We start from the raw sequence: 11,031 nt of genomic DNA, 5'->3' as shown, positions 1-11,031 counted from the left end.
CTAATGCATCCTATCGACTTATCAGTTAGACACACTAATGCAGACCTGGTTCACTAAGACCACCGCTCTAATACCAACTGAAAGGACCCGTTCATATACATTATAAACGATTCACAATAGTTGATTACATTGCGAGGTATTTGACCTCTATATGATACATTTTACAAACATTGCATTCGTTTTTAAAAGACAATATTTATTTACATCGAAAATTGACAGGCATGCATACCATTTCATAATATCCACTATCCAACTATAAATTGATTTAATAATAATATTTGATGAACTCAATGACTCGAATGCAACGTTCTTCGAAATATGCTATGAAAGACTCCAAGTAATATCTTTAAAATGAGCAAATGCACAGCGGAAGATTTCTTTAACACCTGAGAATAAACATGCTTTAAAGTGTCAACCAAAAGGTTGGTGAGTTCATTAGTTTATCATAATCATTTATTTCCATCATTTTAATAGACCACAAGAATTTCATTTCCAGTTCTCATAAATATACGTCCCATGCATAGAGACAAAAATAATCATTCATATGGTGAACACCTGGTAACCGACATTAACTAGATATATATAAGAATATCCCCTATCATTCCAGAATCCTCCTTCGAACATGATATAAATTTCGAAGTACTAAAGCATCCGGTACTTTGGATAGGGTTTGTTAGGCCCAATAGATCTATCTTTAGGATTCGCGTCAATTAGGGTGTCTGTTCCCTAATTCTTAGATTACCAGACTTTAATAAAAAGGGGCATATTCGATTTCGATAATTCAACCATAGAATGTAGTTTCAATTACTTGTGTCTATTTCGTCAAACATTTATAAAAGCGCATGTATTCTCAGTCCCAAAAATATAAAGGGTAAAAAGGCAAATGAAACTCACGCATATAAATATTATAAAACATTTAATAAAGTATTTGCATGTATTCTCAGCCCAAAAATGTAATGAGTAAAAAGGGAGCAAATGAACTCACGCATATAAATATTGTAAAACAGTTAATAAAGCATTTGCATGTATTCTCAGCCCAAAAACGTAAAGAGTAAAAAAGGGCAAATGAAACTCACCATACTGTATTTTATAGTAAAAATACATATAACGTCATTGAACAAGTGCAAGGTTGGCCTCGGATTCACGAACCTAAATTAATTATATATATTTATGTGTTGGTCAATATTTGTCTAACAAATTAGGTCAAGTCATAGTCTACCACAATCCTAATGCTCGAGACTAATATGCAAAAGTCAACAAAAGTAAATTTGACTCAAAATAATTTCCAAAAATCTATACATGATTAATATATAGTTTAAATATCGTCGTTTTATATTTTTAAAAGATTTATTAGAGTAAATAATATAATTTATTTATTAAAAATAAAATTTTATATTAAATTTATATAATAAAATATACTTTTATATATATTAAGTAATAAAATTTATAGGGTTCATTTAATATCATAAAGATAATATGATAGGTATTATTAAAGTAAATTATTACACGTAGTAAAATATGTTTGTATCACATATTTATTTGATAAAATAATATCTATAATGATAGTAAGTAAAAGTTGTATTATTTTATAATAATAATTATTATTATAAAAATATCAATATTTATAATTACTAAGATGACATTATGATAAAACGATAATTCTAATTATGATAAATTTAATATTTACGATAATTTTTAATATTATCTTTAAAATAATAATTCTATTTAAAATAATAATAGTAATGATATTTTATAGTAACAATGACATTTCTATTAAAATGATAATTTTTGTTAAAATGATAGTTTTAATACTAACGATACTTTTAATAATAATAGTAATGATAAAAATAATAAGAACGATAATTTTATCTAAATCAATATCTTATAATATTTTAATTTCATCATGATACTCTTACTCATTATTTCCTAATCGTTTCGTTTAATAACTTTTAATCGTCTTTTATATCGTGTTCATAATAATGATAATAATAGTAATCAAAATAATTAGGTGTTACAAATATTTGTTTTAATTACACTAATATTAATAATGATAGTTACTATAACATTATTAACGATAATACTAATAATTATCTTAATGATAATATAGTAATAATAATAATAACAATAACAATAACCATTTTTAAATAATGATATATATATTAATAATGATAATAATAATAATAATAATAATAATAATAATAATAATAATAATAATAATAATAATAATAATAATAATAATAATAATTGGATAATAATAATAATAATAATAATACTAATTATAACTTTAACGATAATAACGATAGTAATAAAAAAAAATAACAATTTTTAATGATAAATCCCTTTTATTGATAAATATAATAATAATGATAATAATAAGATAAAACTAGAACGACGATAAAAACGACGATAATAATAATCATTTTTAATAAAAAATATCAAAAATCTAATTGATTATAACTTCTAATCCGTTCATCGAAACCATTCGATATCTAAAGGAAAAGTTCTTAATTTTTCGCTAGCTTTCCAAGTACATGTATATCTTATACCTTATCTCAACCGCAAGTGTAACTAATTCAAGATTCAATCTAACTTGTCTAAGTGCAATATCAAAAGTACAAGCATGCATAATCCTAAATACTCGAGCACTAGTCAGGGATACACTATTATTATGTAAAAGTTAAATTATGAGTACTCACGTATCAATATTGAGATTCAATATTGCAGGAAAGGTACGTAGATGCAACGGAAATGAAAAACACTATATTGACCTCACGAGCATACCCATGAACCATACTCAATCACCTCCATAGCTATAACCCATAATTTCCTTAATCCTATCCTACTCGAAAAACAATTTCGAAATCACTCGGACAGCACTCCTGTAGTGACCCGAACTTTTCCATGTTTATATATATTAATTGAGATTGATATTTACATGATTTAATGTTTCTAACATGTTAAGCAATCAAACTTGTTAAGACTTGATTAATTGAAATATGTTTCATATAGACAATTGACCACCCAAGTTGACCGGCGATTCACGAACGTTAAAACTTGTAAAAACGACATGACGATATATATATGGATATACATATGGTTAACATGAGATTATGATAAGTAAGTATCTCCATAAGTATATTAACAATGAGTTATATACATATAAACAAGACTACTAACTTAAGGATTTCGAAACGAGACATATATGTAACGATTATCGTTGTAACGACATTTAAATGTATATATATCATATTAAGATATATTAATATATCATAATATCATGATAATATAATAATTTAACATCTCATTAGATATAATAAATAATGGGTTAACAGCATTAATTGAGATCGTTAACTTAAAGGTTTCAAAACAACACTTACATGTAACGACTAACGATGACTTAACGACTCAGTTAAAATATATATACATGTAGTGTATTTAGATGTATTAAAATACTTTTGGAAGACTTCAAGACATATATCAAAACACTCATACTTAACGAAAATGGTTAAAGTTACTTTCACATTCTTTTCTTTCATCAAGAATTCTAGTCGTATTTTTACCCGTATTATACACAGCTTCAAAACGTACTTACTATGGGTATATACCAATAGGAACTAGCATGGGATTCCACTCTTGATTATGTCATGTATGACTAATCAATTTTAACTTCTACCATGAGCTAGTCAACTAACTAGAACTGCTTTTAACCCCACTCACCACTCACCAATTACCACTCATCATTCACTCCATTTCACTTCCAATTCTCTTTCTAATTCTCTCTCAACACACCCACACTATTATGAACGTATTTTTCCAGTAATTAATCATCATTTTCATCAAAAATCACTTCAAGAATCAAGCTATAATCATCATAGGAAGAACACTTCAAGAACACTTCAAAAATCCCTTCAAGTTTACTAATTTACTTCCAAGCTTTCTAATCCATTCCAAGTAATCATCTAAGATCAAGAAACCTTTGTTATATACAGTAGGTTATCTTTCTTATTCAAGGTAATATTCATATTCAAACTTTGATTCAATTTCTATAACTATAAACTATCTTAATTCGAGTAAAAATCTTACTTGAACTTGTTTTTGTGTCATGATCCTACTTCAAGAACTTTCAAGCCATCCAAGATCCTTTGAAGCTAGATCATTTCTTGTCACTTCCAGTAGGTTTACCTACTAAACTTGAGGTAGTAATGATGTGCATAACACCATTCGATTCATATATATAAAACTATCTTATTCGAAGGTTTAAACTCGTAATCACTAGAACATAGTTTAGTTAATTCTAAACTTGTTCGCAAACAAAAGTTAATCCTTCTAACTTGACTTTTAAAATTAACTAAACACATGTTCTATATCTATATGATATGCTAACTTAATGATTTAAAACCTGGAAACACGAAAAACACCGTAAAACCGGATTTATGCCGTCGTAGTAACACCGCGGGCTGTTTTGGATTAGTTAATTAAAAACTATGATAAACTTTGATTTAAAAGTTGTTATTCTGAGAAAATTATTTTTATTATGAACATGAAACTATATCCAAAAATTATAGTTAAACTCAAAGTGGAAGTATGTTTTCTAAAATGGTCATCTAGACGTCGTTCTTTCGACTGAAATGACTACCTTTACAAAAACGACTTGTAACTTATTTTTCCGTCTATAAACCTATACTTTTTCTGTTTAGATTCATAAAATAGAGTTCAATATGAAACCATAGCAATTTGATTCACTCAAAACGGATTTAAAATGAAGAAGTTATGGGTAAAACAAGATTGAATAATTTTTCTCATTTTAGCTACGTGAAAATTGGTAACAAATATATTCCAACCATAACTTAATCAACTTGTATTGTATATTATGTAATCTTGAGATACCATAGACACGTATACAATGTTTCGACCTATCATGTCGACACATCTATATATATTTCGGAACAACCATAGACACTCTATATGTGAATGTTGGAGTTAGCTATACAGGGTTGAGGTTGATTCCAAAATATGTATAGTTTGAGTTGTGATCAATACTGAGATACGTATACACTGGGTTGTGGATTGATTCAAGATAATATTTATCGATTTATTTCTGTATATCTAACTGTGGACAACTAGTTGTAGGTTACTAACGAGGACAGCTGACTTAATAAACTTAAAACATCAAAATATATTAAAAGTGTTGTAAATATATTTTGAACATACTTTGATATATATGTATATATTGTTATAGGTTCGTGAATCAACCAGTGGCCAAGTCTTACTTCCCGACGAAGTAAAAATCTGTGAAAGTGAGTTATAGTCCCACTTTTAAAATCTAATATTTTGGGATGAGAATACATGCAGGTTTTATAAATGATTTACAAAATAGACACAAGTACGTGAAACTACATTCTATGGTTGAATTATCGAAATCGAATATACCCCTTTTTATTAAGTCTGGTAATCTAAGAATTAGGGAACAGACACCCTAATTGACGCGAATCCTAAAGATAGATCTATTGGGCCTAACAAACCCCATCCAAAGTACCGGATGCTTTAGTACTTCGAAATTTATATCATATCCGAAGGGTGTCCCGGAATGATGGGGATATTCTTATATATGCATCTTGTTAATGTCGGTTACCAGGTGTTTACCATATGAATGATTTTTATCTCTATGTATGGGATGTGTATTGAAATATGAAATCTTGTGGTCTATTGTTACGATTTGATATATATAGGTTAAACCTATAACTCACCAACATTTTTGTTGACGTTTAAAGAATGTTTATTCTCAGGTGAATATTAAGAGCTTCCGCTGTTGCATACTAAAATAAGGACAAGATTTGGAGTCCATGTTTGTATGATATTGTGTAAAAACTGCATTCAAGAAACTCATTTCGATGTAACATATTTGTATTGTAAACCATTATGTAATGGTCGTGTGTAAACAGGATATTTTAGATTATCATTATTTGATAATCTACGTAAAGTTTTTTTTAAACCTTTATTTATGAAATAAAGGTTATGGTTTGTTTTAAAAATGAATGCAGTCTTTGAAAAACGTCTCATATAGAGGTCAAAACCTCGCAACGAAATCAATTAATATGGAACGTTTTTAATCAATAAGAACGGGACATTTCAGTTGGTATCAGAGCGTTGGTCTTAGAGAACTAGAATTTTGCATTAGTGTGTCTTATCGAGTTTGTTAGGATGCATTAGTGAGTCTGGACTTCGACCGTGTTTACTTGAAAAATGATTGCTTAACAAATTTTGTTGGAAACTATATATTTTTAACATGTGAATATTATGTGATATATTAATCTCTTAACGCGTTTGATATTATGTGATAGATGTCTACCTCTAGAACAAGTCCCCTTGACTCACCTAATAATAATGAAGAGTCAAATGTAAATTGGAATGATTCGTGGACTGATTCACAAGTTCCCGAAGAGGAACCGGAAGAAGAGTCGGAACCGGAAGAAGAGTCGGAACCGGAAGAAGAATCGGAACCGGAAGAAGAATCGGAACCGGATGAAGAAATAGAACCGGTGGGGGAAATAATAAAACGGTTAAGTAAAAGAAAATCCTCAACCAACCGACCAAGGTTAATTATGGTCAATGGTGTTTCCGCCAAGGAAGCAAAATATTGGGAGGATTACCAATTCTCCGATGAATCGGATTCTGACGAGAATTCCGATGATGTTATAGAAATTACCCCAACTGAATTTAAAAAGGCAAAAGAAAATAATAAGGGAAAGGGCATAAAAATAGAGAAATCTAATTCCAACCCCGATGAACTTTATATGTATCGTCAACCCCCGAAGTCCTTAAGTTGTAACAATGACCCGGGAACCTCTAAACCACCAGGTTTTTCTAAACCAATGTGGAAAATAACAGCTAGTATTAGGGGAACATCATATATCCCTAGAAACTTGGCAAAACGAACCAAAACCGAAGAAGAAGAAACAAGCGAGTCGGAATAAGATAGTTGTATTCGTGTGGTGTAATATATGTAATATAGTGTGCTTATGCTTTATGATATATGTAAAAATTGCTTGTATTAATAAGTATTTTTTTTATGAATCTAACTCTTGTCTATTTTACAGTATAAAAACACAAAATGGATAGACAACCCAATATTTTAAGAGACCTACCCGGAGACATGATTGATGAAATCTTGTCTAGAGTCGGTCAGAATTCTTCGGCACAACTATTTAAGGCGAGATCAGTTTGTAAGACATTCGAAGAACGTTCCAAGAATGCCTTGGTTTATAAAAGGCTTTCGTTCGAAAGATGGGGGATATCACATTGGGAAATCCATAAGTTACGATGTGTTTACTTTGACGCATATATTGCGGGGAACCCAAATGCTATTTTACGCAATGGGTTAAGAAATTATTTTGACTCAATATATCCGAATATTGGACTTCGTGATTTAGAAAAAGCGGCTAACATGCAACATAAAGAAGCATGTTATGCTTACGGATTAGTAATGTTCGCTTCTCACCAAAGTGAGAACAAGAACATCGGCCTACAACTATTAAACAAAACGTTCCCACAAGTGACGGAGTCGGTAATTGGGGAAAGAAATGAGGTTTTTAGATTGTTACGGGACTGTTGGACATTACGTAACCCTCGTCCCTTTGATGACGTTACAACACGCTGTCTTATCAACGACCATAATGGTTATGTTCCACAAGACCAAGGATGGGAAGTAATCCTAGTAAAACCAGAATGCATGACTTGTTTCTGGACGTATGAATTACGTGTCTTTATTGCCTTTGCTGAACGACTTGTGTACTAGCTAGAATTATCTTCACAACTATCTTGTATCAAATTTATTGTGTGCTATATTTCACGCTATATGTAAAATAAGCGGTATTGTAAGTTTGTAAAATATTGTGTAAAAGTTTGAACGCGAAATATTATTATAATCAGTTTTTCATATAGAATTGTAGTAGTTGAATTGTATATTAGCTACTAAGTATGAACTTAACGGGTAGGTACTACCCGAATTTAAACTTATAAAACGCTAATATGAAGAAAAAGCTTTTATAAATGAGTTCATATTATGCTACGAAATACTATTAACTACTCTTAATATTCTGTATGATTAACTTGTTCCATTTAACTATTTTGAAGGAAATGGCACCGACTACTCGACACACCGTGAATATGAATGAAGAGGAATTCCGTACTTTTCTAGCTTCAAACATAGCAGCAGTACAGGCTGCGCTACATACCAACAATAACCTTGGATCTAGCAGTACAGGAAATCGTGTAGGATGCACCTACAAAGAATTCACTGCCTGCAAAACTTTGGAATTTGATGGAACCGAAGGACCGATCGGATTGAAACGGTGGACCGAGAAGGTCGAATCGGTGTTTGCCATAAGTAAGTGTACTGAAGAGGACAAAGTGAAGTACGCTACGCATACCTTCACAGGTTCTGCGTTAACATGGTGGAATACCTATCTAGAGCAAGTGGGACAAGACGATGCGTACGCACTACCGTGGTCAGCATTCAAGCACTTGATGAACGAAAAGTACCGTCCCAGAACCGAGGTCAATAAGCTCAAGACAGAACTTAGAGGGTTACGAACCCAAGGATTTGATATTACCACGTATGAAAGACGATTCACAGAATTGTGCCTATTGTGTCCGGGAGCATTCGAAGATGAGGAAGAGAAGATCGACGCGTTTGTGAAAGGATTACCGGAAAGAATCCAAGAAGATATAAGTTCACACGAGCCCGCCTCTATACAACGGGCATGTAGAATGGCTCACAAACTAGTGAACCAGATTGAAGAAAGAATTAAAGAACAGACTGCTGAAGAGGCCAATGTGAAGCAAGTCAAAAGAAAGTGGGAGGAAAACGGTGATAAGAATCACCAATACAATAACAACAGCAATTATAACAATAATCGCAACAACTATCCTACCAATCGCAACATCAATCGCAACTACAACAAACGGCCCAACAACAACAACAACAACAGCAACCACAACAATCATCTTAACAACAATAATAACCGCAACAACAACAACAATCAGAAGCAGCTATGCCAAAGGTGTGAAAAGTATCACTCGGGGTTCTGCACCAAATTTTGCAACAAGTGTAAAAGAAATGGTCATAGCGCGGCGAAGTGTGATGTCTACGGACCAGGGGTTAACAGAACGAAAGGAACAAATGGTGTCGGAACGAGTAATGGCGGAGCAAGTAGTGTCGGAGCAAGTTATGCCAATGTAGTTTGTTATAAATGTGGAAAAGCGGGCCACATTATTAGAAATTGCCCGAACCAGGAGAACACGAATGGACAAGGCCGCGGAAGAGTTTTCAATATTAATGCGGCAGAGGCACAGGAAGACCCGGAGCTTGTTACGAGTACGTTTCTTATTGACAATAAATCTTCTTACGTTTTATTTGATTCGGGTGCGGATAGAAGCTATATGAGTAGAGATTTTTGTGCTAAATTAAGTTGTCCATTGACGCCTTTGGATAGTAAATTTTTACTCGAATTAGCAAATGGTAAATTAATTTCAGCAGATAATATATGTCGGAATCGAGAAATTAAACTGGTTAGCGAAACATTTAAGATTGATTTGATACCAGTAGAGTTAGGGAGTTTTGATGTGATAATCGGTATGGACTGGTTGAAAGAAGTGAAAGCAGAGATCGTTTGTTACAAAAATGCAATTCGCATTATACGAGAAAAAGGAAAACCCTTAATGGTGTACGGAGAAAAGGGCAACACGAAGCTACATCTTATTAGTAATTTGAAGGCACAAAAACTAATAAGAAAAGGTTGCTATGCTGTTCTAGCACACGTCGAGAAAGTACAAACTGAAGAAAAGAGCATCAATGATGTTCCCGTCGCAAAAGAATTTCCCGATGTATTTCCGAAAGAATTACCGGGATTACCCCCACATCGATCTGTTGAATTTCAAATAGATCTTGTACCAGGAGCTGCACCAATAGCTCGTGCTCCTTACAGACTCGCACCCAGCGAGATGAAAGAACTGCAAAGCCAATTACAAGAACTTTTAGAGCGTGGTTTCATTCGACCAAGCACATCACCGTGGGGAGCTCCTGTTTTGTTTGTCAAGAAGAAAGATGGTACATTCAGGTTGTGTATCGACTACCGAGAGTTGAACAAACTTACCATCAAGAACCGCTACCCACTACCGAGAATCGACGACTTATTTGATCAACTACAAGGCTCGTCTGTTTATTCAAAGATTGACTTACGTTCCGGGTATCATCAAATGCGGGTGAAAGAAGATGATATTCCAAAGATTGCTTTCAGAACACGTTACGGTCATTACGAGTTTATGGTCATGCCGTTTGGTTTAACTAATGCACCAGCTGTGTTCATGGACCTTATGAACCGAGTGTGTTGACCATACCTTGACAAGTTTGTCATTGTTTTCATTGATGACATACTTATTTACTCAAAGAATGACCAAGAACACGGTGAACATTTGAGAAAAGTGTTAGAAGTATTGAGGAAAGAAGAATTGTACGCTAAGTTTTCAAAGTGTGCATTTTGGTTGGAAGAAGTTCAATTCCTCGGTCACATAGTGAACAAAGAAGGTATTAAGGTGGATCCGGCAAAGATAGAAACTGTTGAAAAGTGGGAAACCCCGAAAACTCCGAAACACATACGCCAATTTTTAGGACTAGCTGGTTACTACAGAAGGTTCATCCAAGACTTTTCCAGAATAGCAAAACCCTTGACTGCATTAACGCATAAAGGGAAGAAATTTGAATGGAATGATGAACAAGAGAAAGCGTTTCAGTTATTGAAGAAAAAGCTAACTACGGCACCTATATTGTCATTGCCTGAAGGGAATGATGATTTTGTGATTTATTGTGACGCATCAAAGCAAGGTCTTGGTTGTGTATTAATGCAACGAACGAAGGTGATTGCTTATGCGTCTAGACAATTGAAGATTCACGAACAAAATTATACGACGCATGATTTGGAATTAGGCGCGGTTGTTTTTGCATTAAAGACTTGGAGGCACTACTTATATGGG

Source organism: Rutidosis leptorrhynchoides, chromosome 1 (genome assembly GCF_046630445.1).
Source record: "Rutidosis leptorrhynchoides isolate AG116_Rl617_1_P2 chromosome 1, CSIRO_AGI_Rlap_v1, whole genome shotgun sequence".
NCBI lineage: Eukaryota > Viridiplantae > Streptophyta > Magnoliopsida > Asterales > Asteraceae > Rutidosis > Rutidosis leptorrhynchoides.
Note: the sequence above shows the minus strand (reverse complement) of the source record.